The sequence below is a fragment of the Periplaneta americana genome, chromosome 1, assembly GCF_040183065.1.
Source record: "Periplaneta americana isolate PAMFEO1 chromosome 1, P.americana_PAMFEO1_priV1, whole genome shotgun sequence".
Taxonomy (NCBI): domain Eukaryota; kingdom Metazoa; phylum Arthropoda; class Insecta; order Blattodea; family Blattidae; genus Periplaneta; species Periplaneta americana.
The window spans coordinates 154,914,271-154,940,066 of NC_091117.1; the positions used below are offsets into that span (position 1 = coordinate 154,914,271).

Sequence of the window (25,796 nt, forward strand, 5' to 3'; positions counted from 1 at the left end):
ACTTTAGGTCTCGTGTGTGTGTGTGTGTGTGTGTGTGTGTGTGTGTGTGTGTGTGTGTGTGTGTGTGTGTGCGCGCGCGCGTGTGCGTGTGTCATAAACCAGGAATGAAACAAAGAAAGAACATAAATTTTACTGTTTAGCCAGGCAGAAGTGTCATACAGGCCCTATTGTATGTCAAAAGCAGTTAATTCTGTCATTGTGATTCAAACTTCAAAGCAAACAACAGTTGGCTACAACATTTTAAAGACAGACATGGGATTACTTTCATTAAAGTGGTAGGTGTAGAAGAAACATCAAACAGAGTGCTGGTAATCAAATTGTGAGTAAATGTTATTTCACAATATGTAATGTTTCATAGTTATTTCTACTATACTCTCTTTCACAACAGAAAATTTGGGAAAAATTTCATAATCCTTCAATACAACATAATACAATTTTTCTAGTCCCCAGAAAACTGTTGTATTGAGATGGTGAAGAATCGGTAGAACAGAGAAAAATTCTCTCTTCTCTCTGTGCCTTAGTGGATAAAGCACCAGCACATTAAGCTGAAAACCCGAGTTCGAGTCTCGGTGCCAGAGAGAATTTTTTTCCGTTCTACCAATTTTTCACCATATGGAAATGCAGAATTACTGCACTGAAATTCCATATGTACTTTGGTACATCATAGTAATATGTTATATCGAGGTTCCGCTGTATAAAACATAAACAAGACTGTAAGTTATTTTGTATGACAGCAAGGGAGTTGTGCACAAAATACTTGTGACCAGTGACAAGACAGTTACTATTATCTGGAAATTTTGAAGTGATTGTTTCAGAGATTCCCTTGTTTACAGTGTAAGTGTCAAGAAGAAAACAGTTTGTTCCTATTGCCTGACTACACATTAAGTCATAGGGCTTTCATTACTAGGAAGTTTCTGATCAGCACAAAAAATATATGTGTGTTATTTCATCTATTGTAATTCGATAATCTTAGCACCATGCGACTTATTTTTGTTCCCAGAAATCAAAGTAACCTTGGAAAGGTGTTATTGTGATGTGGATCAAAGGTCTGAGTAAAGACAGAACAGAATTCCATGGCCTTCCACCATTCCTTTCAATTGCTTCACGATCATTGTCTGCAGTGTGTAAGTGAAGGAGAAAGAATGAACTTAGTAAAAAATGCTTAGATTGTTCATACATGGAATCTTCACTTTTTAGTCCCTTTTTCCAGATGTCACAATGAGTGAAACAATCTTCACAACTAACACTGCGTAACAAAATTTGAGCAACTTTTTGTTTATCTTATTTTTTTGGTGTTTATTGCTTAATTTGGTGATGTGGGTTATGAATATAGGGGTGGTTTTTTTTCCCAATGTCGATATTTTGGATGTAATAATCCATTCTTCAATATTCTTAAAAACAACCAAAAATTACATGTTTACTTAATATAACTCATTCATTCATTCATTCATTCATTCATTTATTTTATTCCATAAATCTTACATGAGCAATGAAGCTTTAAGATGTGGAACAAGTCAAAATTTTACAATATTGCAATTAAATTTTTACAAATTTTTATAGTTTTACAATTTAGTAATTTTCTACAATTTTTACAATTTTGTGCAATTTTTTACATTTTGGTGAGATGTAGGAGATGAGGTGAGGTCCGAGGATTCGCCAAAATATTACCCGGCATTTGCCTTTTGGTTGGGGGAAACCTCGGAAAACCCCAACCAGGACTCACCATAGACCATCCGGCTTCAGTCCCACGGCTGTGGAAAACCTCGGAAGAAACCGAAGACCAAAGGGGGATCAAATCCAAGCCTGAACGCAGCTCCGGATCAGCAGCCCAGCGAGTCTGCTGACTGAGCTACATCAATGGCTCTACTAAAAGTATACAATACATAGCCGATCAGATTATTAAATTTACAAACGCAAACGATCATTCATCAGTTGAGCTATATGTATAATACAAAACAAGTAAGTTAATTAAATTTAAGGCATAAACAATTCAACCAGTTGTGATATACAGAAATTGATAATACATATCATGCAAACTACTTCAAATTACAAACACAAACAATTTATCAATAGAGCTATATAGATTACTATTCAATTTAAAGCATATACAATTCATCGGCCAAAACTATAGAAATATATACAATACAAAGTGGCATACTTTCATTAAGCTATACAAATTTGTGCAATTAATATCAAGTAGATTAATTCAATTTATAATCATAAACAATTCATTAGTTGAGCTATACAGACTATTATACAATTTACAGCATCAATTGAGGGGCTTAGAACAAAAAGCAGGTAAGTGACGGAAACCTAGTTTTGAGGAAATTACAGTTAAAGTTCTACATGCAATGGAATATTATACACTAGTTTGGTGAAATGATGCCCATATAGCAGCACTGCACAGTGTGATCACTTACCTGATTTTATCCCAAAGAAACATCCTTTTGGGCTATCACAACACGCACTTACCTCATTTTTTTTAATAATGTCACTTACCTGCTTTTTGTTCTAAGCCCCTCAACTGAGCTATACAGACTACCATTCAATGCTAAACAAAAATATACAATGCATAGTAAACAGATTAAGTCAATATAAAAACATATTTTAGTTGAGCTATATAAAATTGTACATGTCATTTAAGTAGAATCATTCAATTCACAAGCATAAACAATTCATCAATTGTGTAGAAGGTATGAGTATGTAGAAATTTGGTTAATTCTTTTCTGAACCTTTTCTCGTGGTTCTTCAAATCTTTAAGATAATTAGGCAGTGCATTGAAGACTGTTATACATGAATAGCGAACTCTTTTAAAACAGCTTAGACTAACAGAGGGTAGATGAAGATCTGATTTATGTCTTGTATTAAAATGATGAATGTTTTGATTAGTACTGAATTTATCTTGGTTCTTAATGTACAGCATCATTAGGGAAAGAATGTATTCACAAGGTAAAGTCAAGATTTCTAAGTTTCGGAAAATATTTTTTCATGATGTCCTTTTATGCACACCGGCCATTATTCTTATAGCTTTCTTTTGTAAAACAAAAACGTGTTTATCTTCAGACGAGTTACCCCAGAATATTAATCCATATTTCATAACAGAGTGAAAATATGCAAAGTATGACATTTTAAGTAAGTTTATATCACCAATAGTAGATAAGGATCTTAATGCATAACAGGCAGAGCTCAATTTACGAGTAATACATTCTATATGCGTTTTCCAGTTCAAGTGATTATCCAATTCTAAACCAAGAAACTTTGTGCTTATAGATTCTTTGAGATGAGTTCCATTTAATCGAATACTGTAAGAAACCTGAGCACTATTGTGTGTACTAAATTTGACTGCACTGGTTTTATCAACATTAAGTGCTAGTTTATTTGCATGGAACCATTCATTCATTAGATTCAGCACTGTATTAGAAGTGTTTATAAAATGATCGTATTGTTTGCTTGAAATAATTACACTTGTATCATCTGCAAATAAAATTACATGAGATAAATTGTTTATGGTCAAGGCTAAATCATTAATATAAACTAGAAACAACAATGGACCTAAAATTGACCCCTGCGGAACACCATGTTTAATATTTATAAATTCTGAATAAGTAACTTTATGACTATTTGGTACATTTATTTCTACTTTTTGTTTTCTATTTGATAAGTACGATGTAAACCAACCCAACATCTCATCTTTAATACCATAAAACTAAAGTGAAATCTAATATACAATACTTTCTATAATGGTTCACACAAGTTCAAATAATACTGAATAACACTGAAAAAAGGAAAACAACAATACCATCATTCAGAAATGTACACGAGATTGGCTTCTCCTTTTATGTTCTGTTGACTCCTCTGCACGTATGATGCTCCATGTATAGTCTCCCATCATTGCACAATCTCAACGATCCTGATACCTTCTTTCCATAAGCTGAATGTCCTGGTGAAACCGTTCCCCATGTTCCTCGCTTACATCTCCTAAATTTGGTCTAAAGAAATTAATATGAGAAAACAAATAGTGTATTTTGACTGACATTCTGCACCCTAGCACACGGTAATTCTGCATCAAATTCTCAATCAGTTTCTTGTAATTGTCACTTGTTGCCAAAAAACCATTGCACTACCATTCTAAACACTTCAAAAGCATTGCATTCGTCAAGAGTCATAACATCGTGTTCATAAGTGATCCAAATTTGTTTTTCGTGAATCATGAGTGATGAGACATGTTGCACTTACTAAGTCATGGCAACTATTTTTTTCTGTGAAATCCGTACTGCAATTCACATTTTTCGATACGCAGTAATGACATTGAGACGTATGGTACTTACTGATGTCACTAGATGGTGTAGATGTTTAAGGATGGAAGAGGAAGGGATGTGGTCAGTTGGTTTTCAACCGTAGTCAAGTATGGATGTCAGTCGGCTAGAACAACGTGCATATGTAAAAATAGCAATGCTTTGTGGTCAAAACACAAAGGAATGTTACGCACAACTCGTAGAAGCTGTTGGAGATTGTGCTCTTACATACAGAACTGTTACAAGGTGAGTACAGCTTTCTAACATGGACGAGTAGCATGTACCGAGTCTCGTACAGGATGCCCTCCAACTGTTCATACCGATGTTGCTCATGCCGTGACTGCACAATGCTTAGAGAATGACAGATGATGGGCTCTACGGCGCTGGAGATGGGAAGTACTAGACCATCCCCCTACTCGCCTGATCTGTCACTATACGATTTCGATTTGATACCGAAATTGAAAGCTCATTGCATGGGAGAAGGTTACCTACATGAGAAGACAGTGCAACGCAAGATTACCAGATTGGACAATGAGGCAGCTGATGGTATTCGTCACCTTCCTCATTGTTGGCAGTGAAGGTTGATTGCCTTGGTGATTACTTCGAAGGTTCGTAATGTGTTAATGTGCGTGCAGACTACTGTGCTCAACATTATTACGGTAGATGAATTTTTTTTTTTATTTTTACTCTTCTCCCTTGCCTACAATACTTCCTGAGTAACCCATGTAACAGACATTAATGGAAAAACATATAATGTATTTTCATGTGTATATTATGAAATGTTTGTATAACAACACATTTGCTTGCAAAAAAAATAATTGTCATGACATGACTTAGGAAGTCACCCTCGTATATGGTTACGTTAATCCATAGCATAATCATAAATGAGACAAAAAAATTCACATAATTATATTCAGAGTCATATTGTAGTTTCTCTAGATGGATGTAATGCTATATGAGGACTGAGTTAAGATTATAATAGATCTTTACGCACAGAAAACTTGATATTCTGTCGAAATACTGTATAACTTATTTAAACATTATTTGGTCCACTTAAAATACTCTAATTTTATACATTTCAGTTTCCTTTTGTCTACAGAACACAATAGTATTTTTAAGAGTTTTGTTGTAAAGATGAGTATTTTTACTGGACCAAAAATATAGCACATACTGTCTAGAGTGAAAATAAGTATTTTACCATTGAGGTCACAGGAGTTGAGTTATTTTAAAAAGTGTCACAAAATGGCGTTCCTGCACTTATAATTTATCCATACTCGTTTCCGGTGTTTCTTAAAATAATATTTATGTACCAGATTCATTTTCATTTTATTATTTACATAAACAATGATGCACAACCGAGCGAATTGGCTCAGACGGTAGAATTTGAGGCTCACATTCTGGAGGTCATGTGTTCAAACTTTGTGGCCGACCAATCTGACTGGGTTTTTCATGGTTTCCCTTAGTCATAAAGGCAAATGTCAGATTGGAAATTTACATGACATGATTGATCACCGCCTCAATTACCAATACAATAAACATTAATCAAAATCTGTAATCAGTTAGGACATGAACACTACACACTATAGAAACAGGAACTCTACAAGAGTAAAAACGACCTACTGATATATCCACACATTCTAAACATGCGACATGACCACAGATGTTAAAGCATGTATAAATAAACTTAACAAAGGAAAAAAGATGACAGTCAGGCCAACATAAAAAATTATCTTCTTACACCAGGGCTGGGGACCAAGAACAAATTCTACTCTCTCATGGGAGCCATACGACTTCTCCAACTCCTTTCTTCCACGCTGAACCCCGCACATTGTTGATGCTGTGATGGATGAATATTAAGTGTCCATTTAGAGATTGGATTTGCTCCAGGTACCCAGCCCTGTCTTACAGAATCCACTCTATATTGACATTAATTTGGAGTGATTTATTAAAAGATGCAGTTAAGACTAATTTAGAAAAATGTTAAACGAATTATTCTTACATCAAAAAAGGATGTTATCTGAACCAAATGATCCTATTTTAATTATTTGCATATAATAACAATTAAGAAACGTGTTAAAAGAATTATCCTTGCAGGAAATGAGTGCTTTCTGGACCAAACTGATCGTATTTTAATTATTTAAATACAATTTCAATTAAGTAACATATTAAACGATTTATCCTTCTATCAAACACGGATGTTCCCTGGACCAAATGTCATATTTATTTCTAACAAGTGCAGTGAAGTGCACGGGTATGACTGGTTTTTAATATTTTTCAAAATGTGGAAACAGTAATGGTAGGCTTGATGGTGATATTGAGGGTCCCAATTATTTATTTTTATTTAAAAATAAACTCTTTGAATTAATTAGTTTGGAGGCTGGGATGTAAGTGTAGAGGCAGAGCAAACCTTGAAATAAGTTCTTCTCGTGGTTATAGTCACACACTGGTTTTATGTGCGAAGATTATGGCTTTGGAGGGAATGTTACTCCATCAAGTAGGGTAAAGTGTGATGATACTTCAAGCCTTGCTTTTGATGTCAAACACAGGACTGTACGAGCATTTTCCGAAATTGGAAAAAGTTATATGGTACAAGAAAGTTTTGCAATGGTCATGGATGTGAACCCATTGTCTAAAACTGCATACAATGACCATCTAAGTAAAATATATGTTACTGCTACAGACACTAGTACAGATGTTCTAGCTTATCCTAGACAAGAAGTGCTTGATGCCCACAGACTGGTGTGTGAGTGTGGACCGGAGAGACAGCTACATAATATTATGGTCAGTTTCGATGGTACTTGGCACAAACGAGGCCATAACTCAAACTTTGGTGTCGGTTGTGTGATTGATGTAGTCACAGGATATGTGATAGATTTTGTTGTTTTATCGAAAGTAGTCAAAGATGTTCAGTAGCAAATAAAAGCTCATGAGAACAGTGCAGAATTTCACTTTTGGTAAGAAGGCCATAAACCAGATTGTAACATAAACTATATTGGTTCCTCTCCTGCCATGGAACGAGAAGCTGCTGTACACTTGTGGACAAAGTCTGTTGGCCATGGATTTAGATATACAACAACACTCAGTGATGGGGATTCCAAAACTTTCAAAGAACTGGTCGGGCTAAATGTATATGAAGACAGTCACCGCATTGAGAAAGAGAAATGTGTGAACCACGTTGTGAAACGAATGGGCACTGCTTTGCGTCAACTTATTATTAGTGAGACAAAGAAGGGCACCAATTTAGGGAGCAAACATGCTGGTCCTTCGACGAAAAACATGGTCGAAAAGGTTCAAAAGTATGATGGAAAAGCCATTCGTAGTAATAAAGATCCTGTGCAAATGAAAACTGCAATTTATGCCATATTGGATCACTACAGATCTACTGATGAAAACCCACAACATAAGAAGTGTTCTATTGGTGAAGATTCATGATGCATTTTCAATAGAGATGCTGCAAGGAATGTGCCACCACCTTTACCCAAGCATAAGATAAAAACCCCATTATCAGATTTTGTGGTTGCCAAAATGGTGCCAGTGTTCCAGAGACTGACCAGTGATGACTTGTTAATGAGGTGCAAAGAAGGAAAGACGCAAAATGCCAATGAGTGTCTACACTCTGTGATATGGTCCAAATGCCCCAAGACTACCATGGTGACACGAAAAAGAATTGAATTGGCAGTGATTGAAGGAATTACACAATTCAACAGTGGAAGCAGCCTTTACATTGTCAAGAGATTGGGAAATGGAGGTCTCACACCAGGAAAAAAACACAATGAAAGTTGCACAGCAGAAGGACTACCGAAGAGTATCCCAGAGTAAATTTCAAAGAAATGAAAAAATCCGGAGGTATTGTAAAGCTGTTCGACTGGGAAAAAACAGGGTTGAGGAACAACAAAAGTAGACTGAGGGCCCAACCTATGGTGCAGGAGACTTGTGAATAGTTCAAGTAAGTTAAAGCAGCCATAAAAGAAATGTAGTTGTAAAAGGTTTAATAGTAACATGAAACTTCTTTTGTCATTTCCCGATAAACAAAATTCCTACAATTTTCATTCTTTAAACTGTAAGAACTCTGTAGCCATTAAAGATAATATTTCAAATTTGCATGGCATGATGAAGACATAGCCTACGAATGAGTGATTTGGAGAGATGGAATTTTGTTATCTGTTAATTTACAATTTTTATGATTTTTCTAATATATAATTCTAATAAAATATTTTTAAAATAGCTTTTTTATTTTTTAAATAAATCAAATATTACTTTTTTTTTAATTTCCTCACTCCAAATTGTTAAACAATGAATTAGCTTTCTTTTAAGTCCTGAAACAACTCTCTAAGTCCAGGGAGAGTGAAGTTTATCCGTTTTAAGCAATCACCTGCATTTTAAGCTATATCATATCCTGAGGGGAACTGGGTGGTCAGAAATTTAAAAATCAAGTTTGAAATGACATATATAGGACCATAGGTGGAATTATGGTGGGGGCACTGCCCTCCACCCCAAACTTGTCTCAACTCTTTTTTTTTAACATTAGAAAATATTGCATTCAAAAGAGTTTTTTTGGTTTTGTTTCTGATTAAGTTTCTGTATCTAAATTGACGAATTAAGTCTTCAGATCATGTGTTGCACTATAATATTTATTTTAAATTTCTGAATATATAAGAATTTCTATACCTCATTTGAGGAATGGAAGCATTGTAATGTTTCTTTTGTAACAGCCTGTACTCATGTGTTATAAGTCTGCAGGTGTTCAGGCCGCCACTTGGAGAGGAACATAGGTTAAGGGTGTTTGAGAATAAGGTGCTTAGGAAAACATTTGGGGCTAAGAGGGATGAAGTTACAGGAGAATGGAGAAAGTTACACAACACAGAACTGCACGCATTGTATTCTTCACCTGACATAATTAGGAACATTAAATCCAGACGTTTGAGGTGGGCAGGGCATGTAGCACGTATGGGCAAATCCAGAAATGCATATAGAATGTTAGTTGGGAGGCCGGAGGGAAAAAGACCTTTGGGGAGGCCGAGACGTAGATGGGAAGATAAAATTAAAATGGATTTGAGGGAGGTGGGATATGATGGTAGAGACTGGATTAATCTTGCTCAGGATAGGGACCAATGGTGGGCTTATGTGAGGGTGGCAATAAACATCCGGTTTCCTTAAAACCCAGTAAGTAAGTAATAATGTACAACATTTTCCTAAAGATATTTTGGAAGAGAATGACATATTTTCAGAGCAAGAAAGATGTAAATACAGACTAAAACGACCTCGGACAATTTAAAAAAAAAATTGATGACTATGTTTTTAGTGAATCTGTGGGGCAAAGATACAGGAATGAATTAGAAAGGGGAGACAGTGCAGCAGCACAGAGTAAGAAATATCTTAAGTGTTTGTATTACCCTGTACTTGACATGCTATTAGCAGAAATGAGAAGAAGATTTGCAGATGGAAGTATGATATTAGCAATGTCATGTGAAGAATTTTTGAGATTGAGATATTGAGAAGGCGTAAGATATTTTATTGATCATTCATTATTCAGTGCCACAAATAAATAAGAGAATGTTAGAAGCTGATATAGATATTGCTAGGAATGTGGTAAGCACTAAACTCAAAGAGGACACTTTGCAAATAACAATAAGTGAACTTCTGGATAAAATAACAGCTGATGTTTTTCCAAATATTAATCTCCTGATTAAAATAGCATTAGCGCAGCCTTCATACAGCGCAACATGCGAAAGAACTTTCTCAACAATGCGCAGAATAAACAACTGGATTGATTGTCAAACTTATTGGGTCTATATTCGGAAAGTGATATTGTTCAGTGCCTAGACCGTGATGTGAATGTTTATAAATACATGCAAAACGGAAACAGAAAATTCACACTGCAGCAATTCAGTGAATTTCTCAACACAAAACAGTTTCTGATGAGTAGTGACATAGTGTTTTTCTTTGCATTACTTCTCATTCGTGAAGAGCCACTTGTATGACTATTGTATGTATAATTCCTAGTGATAGTGTTTATTTAAATATATGAACTAGTGTACTAATAATTGCAGAGGTGGCAAAATATTGAGGCATCAGTATGGGCAGATTACTTTTTTCGGGAAGGTAAGCTTCATATAAAAAAATTTCCTGTTAGCACTGTTACGTAGTTTTATTGATGCATGTGTTTGTGTACGAGAGAGAAAAAGAGGGAGATTGTTTTGAGTTACTGTATGTCCTATTATAATTTGTAATAGACTTACAGTTCAAGCCTTATATTAATACAACTCGGTCCAAAACATAGCGGATGTGGATGTAACACTGTAAGAAACATACCCCCCGAAAATACCTTTATTAAATGATCCTACTTCGATATACTGTAGCATGGTCAAGATTTAAGGGGGAAGAAGGTAAATGATGTCCCCTATAACATCGTGTTATATCGGGATTCTATGGTTTTGCTTTGTCCCCCCCCCTCCCCCAGGAAACAGTTCCCTCTCTGCCTATGTGTAGGACATGCACATCTCATAAAATAATACAAGTTTGAATATTAAAAATTTAAGAAAATAAAACATTCAGATGTCCTTCACCTTTTTATAAATGTTCCTGTAACGTACTGGGTATACTTACAGTCTATTTCTGTTTTTTCTTCCCCTTCTTCTTGCCTTGCTTTTTCTTAGCGCCTGGGCCTGTGCCTGCACCTGTGCCTGGGCCTGTGCCTGCGCCTGTGCCTGGGCCTGTGCCTGAGCCTGCATGTGAGTGACAACAACATTTCAATTTTTTCTCCATTTATTAAAATCACTATATTAAAGCCCAGGTGAAGGAAGCATTTAATTTCGTCATAACTTCCAGAATGGTTCTGGTGTTCAATGCCTGATTGAATACCAGATCTTTCCCAAATATAAAAGGTGGTCAAAGCAATATACTGACTATATTACCTCTTAATGCTGAGGTCAAGCATGGAAATTATATCTCCGTGTATCCTATGGAATGCACATAGGAGTGTGTCGTTGATATGATGTGGTGCATTATAATGTGCATACAGAGTAGCTTACATAAAGTGTTACAAGTCAGTATCTCTTAAATGGATCAATAAAACTAAATGCTTCGTAACAGGAAGAGGATCTGTGAGAAATTCCATCGACAACTTTTCAGTAGTGTGCCCCCCCCTTCACCCCCAAGGGGGTTTACTTTAGAATTTTAAATTGTATGGTATAAGTTAACCACTCTTATCTCTCAATGTAAGAACAGAAATGCGTTACTATACCCCTTTTCATGGAGGTCGCAGCTTTTTAACCTCCTGGAACAACAGGAGTCATTTGTGCTTAAACAACATTGCCTAGCCCCTAGTTGTAATATGACTCAATCGTTGTTAATTAAATATTACATGCTCCTAAACAAAATGTTGTAGCCACAAAGAATAAGAGACGTATGAACTAAGTAACGTGAAAAGCAAATGATGCCTCACCACGTTTTGCAAGATGTATGCATGAACTGTTAAATAAGAAGTTAGATTACATATGAATTGGAAGTGCTGGACCTGTCATATGGCCAGCCTGCTTACTTGATTATTTTTTATGAAGTACATAAAACAAAAAGTCTTGCCTACAGCACTTACAACCAAAGAAGATACAAAGGAACAAGTATGTTGTCAAATGTTAGAAAAAACCTTAATAAAAGTATATCTGTAATACTCTTCTTCGTGTTGATGACTCCCATCTCCACAATGTTAGGGACCTTGTAATTGAAAAAGTTTCTGCTCTGTCAAAATTGAATATCACAGCTATTGATGCTATCAACTGGTCAGGTCGTAAAATTCGCAAACACTTAAGAAATGACGCATTCCAAACTTGGACAAACCATACCTTGCGTGGTAAAGGGGTTATTGTTTATAGTGATCTCCCCAAGGCTAACTCATGGGTAAGCAATCGAAAGGGCCTATCTTCCTCAGAATGGACCAATGCTTTAAAAATGTCATGCAATATTTCGGTGGTTCGCGCAATACCGGGCAGAACTCTAAGCACAACCCGCTGCCGTCATCCTGACTGTAGCGAGCTTGAAACACTTGGACAATGCCCCAAAGGCGAGTTGCTGATCAATGCTAGACATCATCGTGTACGACATGCTTTGGCGATATCGTTAAAAACTTTAAATTAGGAGATTCATGAGGAAGTACATTGTGTATCATCAGATGGTTCTTTTAGACGGGCAGACATTATTGCTATCAACGGACGCTTAAAACGGGCTCTTGTTCTTGACCCTACTATCCGTTTCGAAAGAAACCTAAATCAGGCCACCGAAGTTGATATTGAGAAGAAGTCCATATATGAACCTTGTCTGCCGTATCTTTCTCAAAAGTACAACGTCCCTCTTAAACAATGGTCTGTCATTGGTTTGCTGTTTGGCAGTAGAGGTTCAATCACAAAATTCACGTGGAATTATCTTAAGGAACTTCACATTCCTTTTGATTATGTAATGTCTATTCTTATAAATATTATCAAGGATTCTCTTCAAATATTACATCATCATCTCTATTTCAATTAATCAACTTATATTTGCCTTCAACAATTAACTTTCTTTTTTTCTTTAATGTATCACATCACATTATATTGTACATGTTTATTGTATTCAGGACCCTTGTGGTCACTCAAAATTCTTTGAGCTGATGTCTATAATTTAGAAATTTATTTTAAGTATTTAGATGTTAATGTAGGTCATTATTATTATTATTACTATTGATGCTGCCACCACCACCACCACCACTATTATTTTGAGCACTTAATAAAGCGATGTAAAATGAAATCTTTGAAATTTTTACTTCTTTAGTACTTTTACCTAGTATGCCTTCGAAATTTCAAATGCCTAATACTTCTCAATATTCTACTGTACTGTGGAGGAAAATATTTTGGATGAAAGTTACATAATAAAAAAGAAAAATCAGAATTTCCAAAAATTATAATAATTTCATTTGAAATTCTAAACTTACCCTCCTCCCCCTCCCGAGTTCCTCATGAAGAGTAAACGCTGAAAAGTTTCCAATGGTCATTTTTTGAAAGGTCTCTTGCTGTTATAAAGATTAAAAAAAATCAGCATTTAGTTTTATTGATCCATTTAAGAGATATTGGCTTGTAACCTTTTATGTGAACCAGCCTTTATATTCTAGGCCTACTTAACTTGATTTTCTCTGTGACAGATTACCTGAAGAAGATGGCTTTTTGAAAAGCACCGAAGGTCTTTGGTCCAGTCTTCCAGCTGGAACGAACTCAAATGGAAACACTGGCACAAAGAAGAGGATCCATGTTCCTGTGGTGGGAAAATTTAAAATGAAAACTGACATGCAATTTTCTGGAAGAAAATATAGTAGAAATGTTACAAGGATGCAGAAACATGATTCGAATTCAGATGTAAAAGAATCTGAAAAACGAAAGAAGGGAAATTCTATACAGCTAAACAACAGTTAACTCTGTGAAGAATTCTACTAGGAGATGGCTACCTGAAAATAAAGATTTAAAAAAAGCTAAGGCTTCTAATGAAACTTGTTCACAGGAAGACAACTGCATAAAGGACGTTTCGAAAGACATTTCGAGTAAAGTCAGAGTAGAGGAGTTACAGACACAGCCTAAACCAGAAGTGGACAGGAAGCGATTCCTTTGTCATGATTGTGGGAAAATATTCACATTAAAGCATCAGCTTCAAGGCCACTTACGGACTCATAAAGGTAAAGGTATCCCCGTAACATGCCATGAAGGCACTTGGGGGGCATGGAGGTAGAGCCCCATGCTTTCCATGACCTCGGCACTAGAATGAGGTGGTGTGGTCGGCACCACGCTCTGACCGCCTTTTACCCCCGGGAAAGACCCGGTACTCAATTTTATAGGAGGCTGAGTCAACCTCGGGGCCGTTCTGAAAGTTTGGCAACGAGAAAAAATCCTGTCACCACCTGGAATCGAACCCCGGACCTTTCAGTCCGTAGCCAGCTGCTCTACCAACTGAGCTACCCGGCCGCACTTACGGACTCATACTGGTGAAAAACCATATTGTTGTTCTGTGTGTGCGGAGTCATTCGGTTTTGGTAGCTGTTTGAGAAAGCACATGAGGATACACACACTAGAAAAACCGTATCTATGATGTCAAAAAATTTACGGTTTCTTGAGGAATACTATAGTGAAGATTTAATCATGATATCTTTATTCTAAGTCAGAAATTTAGTTTATAAGTGGCTACTACAAATTCAGAATGCATATTATAAACTTTAAAGTAATTTTATCGCAAATCAGAATTTTTACGTTTTAACTTACTGGAAATAAGAAATATCCTAGAGCAATGGTTCCCAAACTGGGGGCCGTGAGACGATTTACAAAATAAAATAAAAAACGCCTTATTAACATACACTTAATGTGTTCAGAAACATGTACAACATTCAACATAAAAAAAGTTTCAGTAGTTATACAGTAAAGTAAAAAATAATTTTATTTATGTTACAAATATGCCTGTTTTTCAGAAAGTATCCCTCAAATCTGGACTCTGTATTTGATGAATATGAGTCATTCCACGTCAGACCGGACACATTTTTGACCTCATATTTTTAGAATTGTTTGAAAATTTTTTTATGCTTCCTCAGGGTAAAAATAAGAGACCCATATTCTTTTGTTGACCCCAATTCTGATTATTTTGAGATTTATACAGCATCAAAATTATTGAAAAATTGCACATATTGACATATATAAATATTCGTTTCTCCCATTACGTGTATCGTATGAAATCGAGGTTAGTCTCATTTGGAAGGTTAAATATACGGCTTTTAGCCTGAGTATATTCACTTTCCATTTTTATGTATTCACAGTACTTTATGCCATAATTATTATATAAATCTTCATATTCATAATGTTCGGACACTTAGAATACCATTTTTAAGTTATCACCGTGTTCTCCATTTAATTATCCCTAAGTATGCCAAATTTCGTAGTGGGAAAGCAATAAATGACAGAGTAAAAAAATACTAAAGAAATACGCGCAGAGCTCTGTTGCGCTGATCATAATCCCTTGCAGCACCACGCCGCCACACCATTAATTGCTGAAGCCTATAAACTGTCAATTGCTGCCTTTGTCTGTTATCACCACACTGGCGACTGCCAGTCATCTTTGTTTACGTCTGCAGAAGCTTAGCTGGGATATGTAATACTTAAACCAGGTCCAAGGCAGAATGAATTCTCTTCAGTTTGTTCCGAGATTTTCAAACATTCGGGCATTAATAACACAGTACTATAGTATTACTGTGAGTGTGTATGGCGTAGTTTCTCTTGTTTTTAGATGGTGCAATTACTGTGTAACCTAGTCACAATGAATAATGTAACGCAACCTAGACATTATCAGTGTTTTATTCTTTCAAAATAAGCAACCACAGTCGTAGGTTTACGAAAGAGAAATTAAGGTGCATGACTTTCAACATGTTTAAAAAATTGAACATGCAACACATTAATTTGTCATACAATCTTAAGATTTGTGAAAATTGTCGTAAGAAAATTTTGTTAATGTCAGATGTTGGTGAATCAAGTGCCGTTCAAATCAGCAGTGTTGATATCTTAGCCGGTTCTAGTGTCCAGTAATTCAAGTAATTCAGAGGTATCAGTGACGGACATTGATAAGTTGAATGGAAGTATGGTGTCAATGGGGGAAACACCAATTAAGAAGAAGAAATTATCACAGAAGAAGTATCCCCAACAGAAATATCAGAAAATAAAACAAACGCTTAAGGAAAATATTTTTCACGTTGAGAAAAAGTAGAAACAACACGAGATGAGTAGCAGTGACATAATTAATAAGCTAGCAGAGTGTTTCAGGAACACTATTCACAGAAAACTTAAAATTCAGATCTTAACTATATTTGAGGACTGGCCATACAGTAAAATTAGCGAACACTTTGTCTGTGTGTGTGCTGATCATGAGAATGTAAAGTTGTTAAATATTGATGGTGGAAACATTGGGAAATTGACAGCCAATCTAGAACTGCCACTGAGAAATTACAAAGATCTGATTTCACAAATTGTATGTAACCCTGCATCCCCTGATTGTTATTTCAGAAAGTGTAAAAATTGTCCATCAACAGCAATATTTACAGGAAGCATTTCAAACAGAAATGATAGATGTAGTCAATTACAAACAATGGGTAACTATTGACCGAACTAATTGATAAATGTTGCACTCTTTAGTAGAAGAATTTTTAGATAAACTTTCGACCAAGTTAGAAGTGCTAGCTCCTCACGCATTTATTGTTTAGCAGAAAATTGCGCGTCTGGCGGAAAAGAAAGAAGGTCTCCAGGACGGTGAATGCCTTGTAATTTGTGACTTTTCCGAAAATTATGCCTGCATGATTCGAGACTCAGTACAGGGTGTTCATTGGAATAAAAATCAGGTCACATTCCATCCCTTTGTAATTTATTTTAAAGACAGAAGTGAATTAAAACTTAAAAACTTTTTTGAATCTTGCGTACACCACTTTTAACACTTGAATATAATTAATTGATGAACTAGTGGACTTACTCGTGTTAAATATAGCCAGACGAATATTACATATTTAACACGAGTAAGTCCACTAGTTCATCAATTAATTAAAAACTTTGTACCAATTTCAGGCGATCTTAACCACGAAACAAATGCTGTTCACCTTTTCGAACGACAGTTAATACGGTTTCTGAAGAACGAAATAGGAAATGTGAAAAGAGTTATTTATTTTTCTCATGGGGCTAGTGCCCAATACAAAACCGAAAAAAAATTTGTAAATCTGTGTTTTCACAAAGAAGATATTTTGGCTGCTGAATGGCATTTTTTTGGAACTTTACATGGGAAGGGCCCTCGTAATGGGATTGCCGGCACCACTAAAAGACTAGCAACAACAGCAAGTTTTCAGCCACATCAGGACCCCATTACGACACCAAGAAAATTGTTTGAGTGAGCTGAAAAGAATAATTAGTGGAATTCATTTTCTATTTTTCACCAATGATGAACATAAAAATGAATGTGACTTACTGCAGTCTCGATATGAGAGGACAAAATCAGTGAGTGGCACGAGAACAATACATGCTTTCATACCGGTCTCAAAATCTGAAGCACTAGTTAAAGATTATTCTTTGTCTCACGAAAGTAAACGTGTATTTATCTGAGTTGCTGAAAAGTATGTTTCAGTTATCCAACACGGTTGACTTGTTTTTGTGTGTTTTAACTTAGTTTTGTGGAATTTTATGTTAATAATTGTGCTTCAAAAGTGTTTACATATTTCGTAAGTCTACTTTATGGTGTATAACATATTGACACTGTGTGTACACACGTATCCATACATAGCAACGCGGTCTTGCAGTGACGCTCCTACTCAACAGCGTGCGCCCGGCTGGGTAAGTTAATTTATTGCAAATTCATTTACGTATATCCCATTCTGAAATTTTGTACGCATATAGTTGAAAAACTAAGGAATGTAGTGATATTTTTTATATTTCGAAAAAAGTGTCCGAACTTTAAAAAAAAAGGCATTTTAAAAATATATTTTCGAGAAAAAAATACAACATAAATTTTTATGTAATCGAAGGCCAGATGTGTTAAAAGTATATGTTATGAGCTTTAATATGAGCCGAATTTGAATAAATTGCGTTAATTAGTAACGGGGATATTATCGTTTATATATAAGAGTGCGCGCTATTACATAAATTTTGAATTTAAATACTTTTCGAAATAATCAAGTTTTATGAAAATAAAACTATACGTATACTTTATTTTTGTTCTTTCAATCGAATAAAAAAGTTTGACAGAAATAAAAAACTTCAAGGTTAAATTTTCTTTAAATTTGTCCGGTTTGACGTGGAATGACTCATATGATACAGTGCAACTCCACAAATAGACTCTTACTCTCGTATACTTCACGATACAAGGTAAGTCAACGCACCCCATCCCGTGCTGCACAGGGCTAACCAGTTGAACCAGTGCAGTAGTGTGCAGATACTCGTACATGTTGGTAGCATGGCAGGGAACAAAAAATGTGTACTTGTGTTGAAGCAGAAGTTACAAATATTAGAACGGTTTAAAAAATATGAATCAATCAGAGCCATTGCTCAAGAATTTGACATTTCGATCAGAACAGTGCAAGGGATAAAACAAAATTCATCTAAATACGAGGCTTTCTGTAGTGATTATAAGAAGCTTTGTTATTACCTGTTAATTGTAGTATGAAAATACAGCTTATTTCGTGTAATTTTCACAATTTAATCAATAAGGATGATTTATGTTCTCTCTTGAATGGTATACACAATTTTAAAATAATTTAATACACAAACACAACTATTACATGAAATGCTCAATAAGTTTTTGTAGCTTTATTCTCTTCAGCTCTAATCAACAATCCAGGTTGCCAGGTGACGATAGAAAAGATGCGAAAACAAATGAATGAGGTGTATATATAATTGAATGCTCTTTCATACTTAAGCATAAAAATATTCTTTTGGGATTGCCAGTGGGCAATACCCATAAACAAGTGTCAAGTTATTTTATTTTTTTTCTCTTGTTTTCTTTTCTCTGTTTGCTATTCCCAACTATAATGTATTTATTTGTATACAATAAAGTTTACTTCAAATTAAAAAAAAAAAAAAATATTGGGGTGCCATCAGAAATTTCAAAGTGGGGGGAGGCAGGGGGTGGGAGGTGAACTCTAAAATGCAATTAAGCCTGGTTTAAGGCTTCCCCTCAATATCTAAATGTACGTGGCTTTTTCTTTTCTTTTTTTTTGTTTAAACTGAATTCAATTTAAGTAACTAGTTAGAGTGGGAAGTTTTGAAATGAAAGCCCTGTATGTAGATTCATTTAAAGTTTTTCCTCCAGAAGTGGTTTTATGTTTCAAATGTATCACGTATATTATACTTACTCACGAAGTTGTTTTGTTATATATTTTGCATATACTACAATATATTTAAAATTATGTACGTTAATTATTTATGATTTGGTCTGCATGCCACAAAAAACATTGTACAGCCCTTATGTTTACCAATGTCCGCAGTACTCCGTAGAAAGACAGAGTTCGTACCTCGTTTCACACACGGACCATTGCTGTGTCTATTTATGGAGATCCACTGTATCACTTTCAAGTCCAGTGAAATTTCTCGTCTTTCTTTTGATGAAGCTTATTTTGCATAAATATGATGTTGCAAAGGTTAAAAAAATTTAAGAATTCTTTTGCAATCTCGAGATATTCATGCACTCTTTTGATTCATAATTGAGGACCGTTTTTGCAAAACTTGCTAACTGCAAAATTTGCAAAATTGAGATTTTGATGGATTCGTTAATATAAGACAGGCCTCTACATGATGTTAAAGACGTCTTAGTAAAATTGGATTATTTCTCTTCATTGTAGTGTGTCAAAGTGTGATTGTTTTTTTAAAACTTGCTTTCTCCTATGTGAGAGTTAGCAGAAAAATTTGCTTACTACAGTGTTTTGTCTCTCCTGTAAAATTTAGTTTTTTCAGTTAGCAAGTTTTGCAAAAACGGTTCTCAATTGGTAGGCTACTAGAAATGATCTTCATGTAATATTTCATGTCATTATTAGACTATATTTTTCTATTTTGGTTCTTTGGGTGGTTTCCACTAATTCCGAGTAAAATTATCGTGGTTTTCGATTTTACAGTTAAGTTATTTGTATTTTTCGAAAGGGGTCAAGTACCTACCAGTTCAATAGAGGTGGTTGCAAAAAGAAGTCTTGCCCAAAAGTGGGTCGTGCCTTCAAAACATTTGGGAACCACTATCCTAGAGTAATGAAGGAATATTGCATAACCATTTACATAATACCTAATCTCTAAATTTCATTGTTAATTTACATTGAGATTTTTTTTATTACTTCTCTCTGACCTGATGATTGTAAAATTATTTTATTCTGGACCTCTATAGACAATGCAAAGGCAGTCGGATGTCTTGATAAATGAATTTTTATATATTTAAAAGAATCGATGCATTATAATATTTTGATGATTGAAAATAAGTTAAAATTAAGTTATTTAAATAGTTACATGCTTAGTACATACTACCATTTATCTGTAATCTATTTCACTGGCTTTGATGTATCATCCTAAAACATCTGAGAAAAAAGAAACATGTTCTTCCTCCAAATAATTTGTAGCATTAAGTAGTAATGAAGTTGGAAAGATAAAAATAAATATTTGGATAAAATACTACTACCGCCACCATTATCAACAATATTTAAAAAGAAAGCTCCTCTACTTGTCCTAATTACACAATTCAAATACAAAGAGTTAATAGTGAAATAATACACTTGCATATAATATGATACTGTAACGCTTCATACTCGGATGTTCTCGACAGGTCCATGTAATTTTTTCTCCAGCGCTAGTGTCGTCCTCATCTTGGGGTTGCAGTTGAGCATTCGCAGCTGGTAGTTATAGCACTTTAATTACCTCAACTGACAGTTATCATTTTCTTGGACTTGGTAATCAAGATCACAACAATGAGCCAAAAGGTGTATTCAATTACAGACTTTCACAAGTCAGATGTATTGTTGGGTACTTTTGGTATACCAGTTTCGTATGAAAAACCTTTTAGATGCAAGGTGAAACTAGTTGATAAAATTGTAAAGACGACATGTGTTGTTCACAATTATATGCAGCAGAATATATACGTGATACCAGTAGAGCAATGTGACCAGGAAATTTTGACACAAGTCTCATGTCCTTTTTCGATTCCACATGTATGTTTTAATGCTGCACAAGAGGCTTTCATTGTTACAAGTTTATGCGTTATTTCATAAATGCAGAAAATGTACCATGGCAAATTGCTTATGTTCACAGATGCCGATTGATTGTTCAAAATGAATTTACCATTAGTTAGCAATATACACATTAATCCTTTCATTCACGAATTCTTTGTTTGAGTCCTTCTATATCTTATGGTGAAGGATGATTGAAGACTTTTTTTTCAAATACCCGAACAAAAAGAAATCACAACTTATTAGATGTGGCAACCTTGCCAGCCATGGAATATTTTTGTACTGGGAAAGGAGGGAATTGGAAACAAATTTCTGCAGCATTGCATCATTGCTTTAGCAATATGGCTGGTTGCTCATCCTGTTGGAACCATATGTTACTGTTGATTTATATGTTTCTATGCTTGGTAATTTGCAGTATCAAAAAGTCAATAATTGTAGCATAACGATTTGCTCAGCAAATCTTCTCTCTGGTATTCACATACTTCTCACTCTTTCTGTAGCTTCTTTTTTAGATCAGAACCAGTTTCTTCGAAATTTTTCACTCACATTTTGATGGCATGCGCACATGGCACTGTATCATTACGATGGACAAAGTAAGTGCTGTGCAATCACAAAACAATCGTCAGTTTTGTAATAAGCCCTGATGGCATACACACATTATGCACTATTTCAATGGTCCGTCCTGACTAAATGGTATATACTTTTAAACAGAATAAGCATATTTGCAGTCGAACCCAACCAAGTTTAGTTGGAAAAGCCGAAGTTTAAGATCACCCCTTTTTGGTCTTCCTTGTATAAGCTGAATTATTTTTAGGCACCACGTAAATGTCGGAGAAGAATGAAAACCGGAAACGAATTTCTATAGTAAGAGAATTTTGTTTCATTGTTGTTTATATATCTTTTATTTTTGTTCTTCGAAATATTTTATTTCTATTATCTATTAAATTTTTAATGGGGAACTAACAAAAATGTTGATAAAAATACTTTGTACTTCAAAATAAAAATACTTTGTTCTTCAAAATAAAAAAAAATGATGAATGGCAATTGTTAAGACTTTATTAAATGGTTTTGTTTAAACTATTAGTCCTAATGCTTTCCAAAAGTATAGCTAAATCCCCTTGATTCTTCTTTTTCAGGTCCATTTGTTTGCACTGGAGGATCTACTCTTTGATGAAGTATTATGATTATGTGTTGTAACTGCTATGTTGGCTCAGTGCTAGTGCACTAAGTTTGTAAGCCAGGAGGCCAATCTTTAAATTGCTATACACCCTGAATTTATAACTTGTGTTGGGCAAGCCTGTGGTTTTCTTTGGGTACTCCAGTTCTCCTATGACATCCCAACAGTTCTCGATCATCATTCATTACGAGTGTAATGTAGATCAACTTCCTGTGCTGCACTCTGGATAGTTTCTAGAAGTAGGTGTTAACATTAGCGACATTATGAGCTATGCTTATAGCCAGAGCAATAACTATGACAAAGGGAGATGACCCCAACACAAGAGACACTGTGAACTCTCGGGCATGATAGTGATGTAACAAGTGTCCTCCAGCACTAAGGAAGAGAGAGAAGAAGATATTTCTCACAAGCATGTCACGGAACCTGGAATCTGTTTCACAATCTGAGTTTTTAAATTTTAACTTTACAAATGAAATTTTGCATTATAAGTCCTCAGGTTGCGGATAGAGAAGACAGCCTTCAGATATGGAGGGTAGCTGCTAGCAGTCACGGATAGCCAATAACTGGTGATCCTCCAGCTTGGGGGTTGGGCGAAGGGCTAACAACCCATCACCGTAAAAAAAAAAAAAAAAACTCAAAATAAGCCTCGGAATGGGACTGACTCTCTGGCACGATCACAGCAAAGAAATAAGGTTATGAGATTCGTCATATCCAGTTTCACACATGAAAGATTTTGAAATAACTGTTGGTGGATAGAAGGGATTTTAACCTAAGTGATTTTTAATAATCCTTTTGCATGAAACTTAATGACTTTTGGAACTGAAAGCTGAATCAAACAATAGAACTCAACTTCGACAACCTCTTGGTGTGCATAACCATTGCCTATGAGAAATACAAGGCTGGGAAATGAAGCGATGTAATTGTAGCACTCTCTGAAATTGAAACAGTTTTATGAATGGGCGCTAGAGGTCTCAACTTCATGGTGTGCTGTCCATGCTAAGTATATCGTCGTTGTTCCTGCGATAACTCCTATGTGCAAAATATAAAATTTTTCAGTAGGAAGAAAAAACATATTTATTCCTCCTATGGCAGCCGTACATAGGAGACTGTGAATTCTTACATTTTCGAAACAAAGAAATATAATTACATATTATAGGAGATTTTATTATTTGCTGTATCACTATTTAAGTTATTTAATAGAGCAAAAATCTGAAAATCGATAGGAGTTATTGCAGGAACGACGACGATATGAAAAAATCATTACATATTGATTTTGAAAGATATAAAGCAAACTAAATAAACGAACAAAAAAGCATAAAGAATACCTAAATGGCATTTAGAATTACTTTAGACTGTCTCAGACTGATCAAAAACACTGATAGAATTGATACCTAATCCTTGCAGTGATGTCTGGAGGGCCTATTTAGTCAAATCCACTTTCTTCACTTTCACGGTGGGACTTCAAGAGAGGAAAGATCTGCCCTTGGGCAAAAAACTATGAATGAATGAATAATATCTTAATATAAAAGTTAAAATGACATCACCACCAATGTAGAAATAAGTCATATTTTGAACATCTTCCAGCTTAGAGGTTTTGTTCTGAAGTTCTTTTCCAAGTCATTAGTGCCTGTAGTTTTGTGTGCTTCATTGTCGAGAATTGGTTATAAATATTTTGTCATGACTATGTCACAAAATGTCTTATCACATTCATGACATTTAAATGTTTCAGTGAAATTGGAAACAATAAGTTTTTTTTAACTACATGCACATTGCCTAAATAGCTTAAGGTGATGCATGTAAAATTCAGTGTATCTTAAAATGTAAACAAATTTTCTTGAGGACTAGCATAATGCCCCTCAATCTTGCATCTTAATCAATGGATTGAAATTAGTCATCAAAGATAAAGGTTCCAAACATTCTTCACAATTTGAGTTATGTTCTGAAACTCTTATAAGATCATTAAAAGCAGACTAATATAAACAAGCTTACCTTCTAGTGGTTCATTAAATAATTCCAAAATTGTTGTTAGGATAAAATTCACATCCTCTTTGTACTTATCCCGTGCTTCTTTCTACTGCAATGTACCTGTAACTGATATGTTTTTTGAAAGACTTTCTACATTCGAAAGTTATCATGTCAGCAATGGAAGTTGTTTCCATGCATAAATGCAAGTTCTTACATCCATCATACCATTAAATCCACCTCTTCTTCGAAATTCAAGGTCATCACTATTCAAGTTCTGACTTAGGATATAATGGAATCCAACTGGCAATAGATATTTAATGTAGTGCACAGTTGCCTGTGTAGTAAAACAAGAGCTTTGTATGTTTGACTAATCTGCAGATTTTCTTTAACAGATCTCTGAATTTCTTTTATATAAGGAAGGTATCTTCAAGCCACTTTCATCATCTTTCTCCATGAAGATTTGTTTGCCTGTATTTCTAGACATGTAGGAGTGCCTTATATCACATATGTCATGCCATTTTCTAATATATATTTCATTAATTCTAAGGTTGCCCCAGAATTGTCAGACTCTCACATCTGACAATTTCTCTGGGGCAACAATGGGTAATGTTTTCAAAGCTGCATTAACATAAACCGAAAATAAATGTTTAGCTCTTTGGACATTTATTTTTTCAAGATTTGATGGAAAAACTACATTTCTTGTCACATCATAAACCGATTTTACAGTTTGTTGGGTCATATAATTTCTTTATAAGGGAACCAGAATTTTTTTTTCCTGGCGGATAATATCTTTTTGTAAGAATTGTGAACGAATGTTCTTAAATACATGGCTAGTCATTTTTGATCATTTGAATGCTGAATTATAGGCAAGATGGTCCCAGCGTCTGTTTTTTTTCTATCCACCTTATATTAAATAAAATATTTTATAAGTCATCTACAGATTTCTGCTTTTATTGCACATCTACAATCATCTTTTAATTACAACCCACAACTCCACACAAATTTTCAGTATTAATACTGAAAATTTGTGTGGAGTTAGAACCATAGTTTAATAACATAATAATGATGAATACAAAATTACGAGATTTCTAAATAGAAATTATACACAAAACTATAAAAATATTTTTAAATTAGAATTTGGTTAGCCTTCTTCCAATTTCAATTTAACCACACACACTAACAAAAGTTTTTTTTTTTTTCTTCTAGCAGTCGGAAATTAAAGTTGTGACTGGTTTCTCATTATTCATTTGATGGATTCTGATAATTTATTTTGTTCTTTTTGTATCATTTTAGATCCTTACTTTAACCAACATATCAGCCCTTTCATTTCTGCTTATTCCATAATGAGTTGAAATTCACTGTAAAACTATACTTTTATCCAAGCTCTGAAGTAGTTGTAACACGCACTGCATTTCCGTCATTTTTCCATTTGGGATAAGCAGTTGAAGCTATTGCCTGAATTGCCGCTTTGGAATCTGATGATGATATAAAAATTTTCTTATAACTTTGTAGTAAATTAATAAGTTTTGAATGGACATATAGGTTGGCGAAAGATAGGTGGTTCTCCAATCATACTGAGAGTTGAAAATGGGTAATGCAACTACCAGTAATGAAAAAAAAAATGCTTCCA

General features: G+C 34.8%; 1 long non-coding RNA gene across 1 annotated transcript; it reads right to left on the reverse strand.

The window, feature by feature from the left end:
* Positions 1 to 1,455: 1,455 nt before the first annotated feature.
* Positions 1,456 to 13,563, reverse strand: LOC138702825 (uncharacterized). The gene is made up of 3 exons (XR_011332901.1): positions 13,470 to 13,563; positions 10,902 to 11,020; positions 1,456 to 1,866 (listed from the first exon to the last, which is right to left on the reverse strand). It is a non-coding gene; the product is annotated as an uncharacterized lncRNA (long non-coding RNA).
* Between the last annotated feature and the right edge of the window lie 12,233 nt (positions 13,564 to 25,796).